Here is a 6512-nt window from a genome sequence, read left to right on the forward strand (position 1 = left end):
TGTGGACCATGACTGCTGGTTGTTCCCCTTCTCCTTCAGGATGCTCTGCAGTCGCTCAGTGACATCCTTGACCCTGGCACCAGGGAAGCAGCACACCATCCTCGATTCGCGTCTGTGGCCACATAAACGCCTGCCTGTTCCCCTGACTACAGATCACTTTGGCTCTTCCAGTCATCCCTCTACCCCGATCTGCAGCTCTGCCACACGTGTTGACACTTTCTTCAGTATTCTGAACTGAATACCTGTTGGAGAGTGAGATGCACTCAAGGCTTTGCAGCACTACCTGCCTGATTCTTCTTGACTGTCTGGGGATCACCAATTCCTTCTCTCCCTGCATAATCTTCAGCTGTTGGGTGACCACATCTATAAACATGCTGAAGCTGAATAATTTGGTGTATTAGAAGGAGGAATGTGCAGGATTATGCGAAGAAGGCAGGGAATGGGATTAGGTGAATTGCTCATTCGGAAAGGCGACGCAGACACGTCAGAGTGAATAGTTCTTTCTGTGCTGGAATAACACTGTGATGGGGCGTCTCAGACGGGTGTAATGGTGGAGAATGGGGGATTCATTGTGGGAAAGGGAAGTTGTCCTATAGGAAACTGAATCTTAGCAGGGACTCTCCGACAGCCTGTCCTGGTGGAAGGCATCCAGAAAATATCCTCCCTGCCTCCTCCTCATTCTCCTGAGGTGGCCTCCGGATTCCTGCTGCCAATGCCTGTGTCCTCGTGATGGTGATGATATGAAGGGTGCAGCAGAACACCATGAACTTGGGCACCTGCTCCAGTGTGTACTGGAGGACTCCCCCCGAGCGGTTCAGACATCGGAAGTAAAGCTTCATCACACCGATGGTCAGTTCCACCATGTTCCTGGTGACTCCATTGCATACATTTTGCACATGTTAATTGTGTGCGTTTGTTTGGTGGTGGGAGATGATTTGGGGTTGTAGAAACATGAGTTGGGTCTAGAGGGGGTTTTCCTTTGTCTCCGAGGAGCCGCATTCTTGTTCTGCATGGAGACCCACAGTGTTGGGACCGGTTGACTGCTTCAGAATGAAGGTATGGTGGCTGCTGCCACGATAGTGGACATTCACCAACATGATTGCCTGGGCATGCTCACACACCAACTGTACATTAATGGAGTGAGAGTTCTTTCAGTTCCTGTACCTCTCCCCGTTGACATGGAGACCCCGCAGAGCCACCTACACCATCAGGAATCCCGCTATCCTGACAAAGCCACGGGATCTCTCATCCTGCTTCTCACTGCTGAGGGAGAAAATGATGACATAGATGGTCATCCTCACCTCCCAGAATTATCAATGTACAACACACAGGCCTAGTAACTACTGGTCAGTTAGTGTAACATCGGTGGTGAGTAAGGTTTTAGAAACAATGATCAGGGAAAAAGGACAACACACACTTGGAGAGGTTTGAGTTAATTATGGAGTGTCAGCACGGATTTCTAAAAGGCCGATTATGCTTGATGGGCTAATTGAATTTATTTCGATGATCAGAGAAGGTTGATGAAGGGGATGTGGTGGATGTTGTCTACCTGGATTTTATGAAAGTATTTGATTAAGAACCACACACAAGTTTGGTTAACAAAATTGAAGCTCATGGAATAGCATCTAATTGGATCAAAAACTGTCCAAAGGACAGCAAAAAGAGAAATGTGTTAAATGGTTATTTTTCAGACTGGAGGATGGTCGACATTGATGTTTCACAATGGTCAGTGCTAGGACCACAGTTGTTTTTTTTTTTGCCGTATAAAAATGACACGGATCTTGGAATACGGAGTAGAATTTATATTTTTTCTGATGATTGCAACCTTGGAGGAGTGGGGAACAGTGAGAACGATACAAACCACCTACAACATGATATAGATAGGCTAGCAGAATGGACATAGAAGTGGCAGGTAGAATTTAATAAAGAGTAGTGTGAGGTAATGTATTTTGTCAGAAAGAATAGGAAGACAACATAGACTTAATGACACAGTTCAAAAGATTGTGCAGGAACAGAAGGACCTGGGGCTCCATATGCATTGATCTTTGAAGGTGGCAGGATATATTAGCAGAATGTTTCGCAAAACATATCAGATCTTGGGCTTCATCATTAGAGGCAAATATACAAAAACAGGGCGGCTTAGCTGAAACTTTACAAAGCTTTGGTGAGACCCCAACAAGAGAACTGTGCCCTGTTCTGTTCACCAGACTGTAGGAAGGATGTGAAAGTCCTTGACAGGGTGCGGAGGAGATTTACCAGAATGATTCCAGGGATGGGAGTTTAGTTACAAAGTGAGTTTGGAGAAGATGGAGTTGTTCTCCTGGTGTAAAGGAGATTGAGAGAGATTTGATAGAGGTGTACATGATTATGATAGACTTAGATAACATAGACAAGGAAAAACTGTTCCCATTAACTGATGTAACGCGGACTAGGGGGCACAGATGGAAGGTTTTGGTTAACATATGCAGGGGAATATGAGGAGGAACTTTTTTACTCAGTGGATGGTAATGAGCTGAAACTCACTGCCCATGAGGATGCTGGAAGCCGAGACAATCAAAGATTTCAAAAGGAAACTGGATGGAAACCTGAAGGAAATGAACTTGCAGGGATACGGGGATTGAGCGGGGGAGTGGGGCTGACTGGATTGTTGCACAGAAAGCCGGCAGTGTGGGGCTGAATGGCCTCTTTCTGTGTTGTAAATGACTCCATCAATTTCTACCACTCGATGTTGGATATGTCAACTGCTCCTGCCTGTAAATATCCAGATACATAGAAGTTCAATGAAACTGTGAGCTTAACAACCACTGACAGCTCCGTCCTCACCCTGGTGAGAGGCTCCAGGTTGTGTTACAGGAGGCGACACAGCTCTGTGACCACCTCCTTATTGAATCAGAGTCACCTCACACATTGCTCCTGGGTTAGGTGTAGGTAGGAGAAGTGCTCTTGGAGCACCCGGGATGGGCAGGGAAGAGCCCTCTCCTCCTCTCTCTTTACAGAGCTTCCCCTCTCCGCAGCATCTGCACCATTTGTTGGTCATGTTACAGACCCAGAGACACTGTAACTACAGTCCCCATACGTCGTCCAGAGTTGGGTCACCAAATCCTCTCTACACAAAGAACTAAGAACAAAGAAAATTACAGCACAGGAACAGGCCCTTCGGCCCTCCAAGCCTGTGCAGATCCAGATCCTCTATCTAAACATGTCGTCTATTTTCTAAGGCTCTGTATCTCTTTACTTCCTGCCCATTCATGTATCTGTCCAGATACATATTAAAAGACGCCATCATTCCCGCGTCTACCACCTCCGCTGACAACGCGTTCCAGGCACCCACCACCCTCTGCGTAAAGAACTTTCCACGCATATCCCCCCTGAACTTTTCCCCTCTCACTTTGAACTCGTGACCCCTAGTAAAACTTTTCCCCTCTCACTTTGAACTCGTGACCCCTAGTAATTGAATCCCCCACTCTGGGAAAAAGCTTCTTGCTACCCAACCTGTCTATCCCTCTCATGATTTTGTACACCTCAATCAGGTCCCCCCTCAACCACTGTCTTTCTAATGAAAATAATCCTAATATACTCAACCTCTCTTCATAGCTAGCGCCCTCCATACCAGGCAACATCCTGGTGAACCTCCTCTGCACCCTCTCCAAAGCATCTACATACTTTTGGTAGTGTGGCGACCAGAACTGCATGCAGTATTCCAAATGTGGCCGAACCAAAGTCCTATACAACTGTAACATGACCTGCCAACTCTTGTACTCAATACCCCGTCCGATGAAGGAAAGCATGCCGTATGCCTTCTTGACCACTCTATTGACCTGCGTTGCCTCCTTCAGGGAACAATGGACCTGAACACCCAAATCTCTCTGCACATCAATTTTCCCCAGGACTTTTCCATTTACTGTATAGTTCACAAATGTCCCTGAATGTCTGCAGCAGCTCACAACACAACCTCCAGAAAAAACATCCGCAACACCTCCACTAACTTTACAATAGCAGAAGTAAGTCAAAAGCCTGTAAACTAGATGCCTGGTCCTTTTAAATAAAACCGGAGGGGTTTCCTTTTGCTACTGAATGTATGTTCAGCGGTCAGTGGACATGCACAGAAAAAGTTTAAAGAAGTACATCAAAGCTGCTGGTATGGTACATTGACATCACTTTCAAATCCACCCTCAAAGGAACAACACATACAAGGTACAATTGAGCTAGAGCCCTGCGCAGCTTGGGACACTGTGCAGGGCATAGTAGAGGTGGCCGGCTGTGAAGACCACGCTGACAGCATATAGATGATGTGACTGAGCTGGAGCCCCACCCAGCATGGGATATTGTGCAGACCGCACTGGAAGTGGCCGGCTGTACGATTCACATCTCTTTTTGGATCCCAATTCTGTACCGTCAGCAGCAGTCTTGCTGCAGAGTCTAAAATCGTGGCTCGGAACAGATACAGAGGGAAAGAAATTCACTTTACAAGGAGAACTGAAAAAAGATTGAAGTCGAAAGATTTGCAGGAATATATGAATTGGAGAGGGGAAAGTGAATAAATGGAAGGGTGAGCCATGGAGAGATTCAAACACAAGAATGAGAATGTTAAAATTAAGGTGCTGCCAGACCGGGAGCCAATGGAGATCAGTGAGCACAGGGGTGATGGGTGATCGGGATTTGGTGTGAGTTCGAATACAGGCAGCAGAGTTCTGGATGGGCTGTGGTTTATGGAGGTTTAGAACTGTGAGGGTGAACAAGGTGGAATTGGAAAAGTCAACTGTGTATTTAACAGTGATGCGGATGAGGGTTTTTGCAGTAGATGGGCTGAGGCAGAGGTGGAGTTGGGTGATATCATAGAGGTGATATTAGGCATGGTTAGTGATGGAAAGAATATAGAGATGAACTCAGCTCAGGTTCAAATATAACAAAGAAGTTGCAGACTGTCTGGTTGAGCCTCAGATATTGGGCAGGGTGGAATATGTGCCTCCCAGATAGGTGATGGAGTTTGTGATGGAGACCAATGACACTGGCTTCAGTCTTCCCAAAATGTACATAACAGAACAGTTTTTCAGTGAAACAGGGTTTACTGATCTCCTGGCCTGAAATAGAGACAGCAACAGCAGCAAAGATGAGAGAGTAAATGACAAGAACTGTAATACAGTTGACAATGGTTTATAGAGCTAATAGCTGAAGATATTCACCAGGCATAACAACGGCAGCAAGAAGGGCAGAGTAAATTACAGGAGCAGTAATGCAGTTAAACATGGTTTAAAGGATTTATAGCTAGATAGAGAGACTTACCAGGGACACCAATAATAGCCAGGATAGGATAGTAAACATATTGAATAATCTTCAGTGCGAGATAGATACGAGAGTTTAATGAGTACCAATCATAATATGTAGAAAGAGAGTAAAGATCCGAGGATAGACTCCTGTCCATTGTTGTAACATTCCAATCTATTGTTCTCAGATTCTGACCCATTGCTGTAACATTCCAGTCTTTTGTTCTCAGATTCTGATCTATCCTCTCTCTATCTCTCTGGAGCAGCTGATCTCTGTAAGTGCCGGGGCTGATGTTCCCACTGACATATGGAATAACACATTGAAAGAAGCCCCTTATTAATAGAAGATGGAAAACGTCCAGTGACACAATTAGGGTCCATGGAGACTGACATTAATTAAAGTCACGGAACAAACATATTCAGTTAACCCTTTTCAATCCAACACTTTTTGTACCACAATAAGTTGAACATTTACCCAGTCTGGATGGGATGTATGATGGTTGCTGAGGGAAGCAATGCTGGAAATAGCAGAGGCACTGGCCAGAATCTTCCAATCCCCCTTGGATATGGGCGGGATGACAGATTTCCACAGGCTCACCACCCTCTGGGTGGAGAAACGTCTCTTCATCTCAGTCCTGAAAATTTTACCCCATATACTTAGATTATGACACCTGGTTCGGGAGTCTCCACCATCGGGAACATCCTTCCTGCATATACCCTGTCAAGCCATGTTAGAATTTTATAGGTTTCGATGAGATCCCTCCTCACTCTTCTGAATTCCAGTGAATATAGTCCTAACCGACTCAATCTCTCCTCATACGACAGTCCTACCACCCCAGGAATCAGTCTGGTAAAACTCTACTGCACTCCCTCGATAGCAAGGACATCCTTCCTCAGATAAGGAGACCAAAATTGCACACAATATTCCAAGTGCAGCCTCACCAAGGCCCTGTATAATTGCAGCACAACATCCCTGCTCCTGTACTCGAATCCTGTCTCTTTAAAGGCCAACATAACATTCGCCTTTTTCTACCGCCTGTTGCACCTGCATGTTTACCTTCAGTGACTGGTGTACGAGAACACCCAGGTCTCGTTGCATATTCCCCTCTCTCAGTTTATAGCCGTTCAGATAATAATATGCCTTCCTGTTTTTGCTAGTAAAGTGGATAACTTCACATTTATCCACATTATACTGCATCTGCCATGCATTTGCCCACTCACTCAAATTGTCCAAATCACCCGGAAGCC

The sequence above is a fragment of the Heterodontus francisci genome, unplaced genomic scaffold, assembly GCF_036365525.1.
Source record: "Heterodontus francisci isolate sHetFra1 unplaced genomic scaffold, sHetFra1.hap1 HAP1_SCAFFOLD_85, whole genome shotgun sequence".
Classification (NCBI taxonomy): Eukaryota; Metazoa; Chordata; class Chondrichthyes; order Heterodontiformes; family Heterodontidae; genus Heterodontus; species Heterodontus francisci.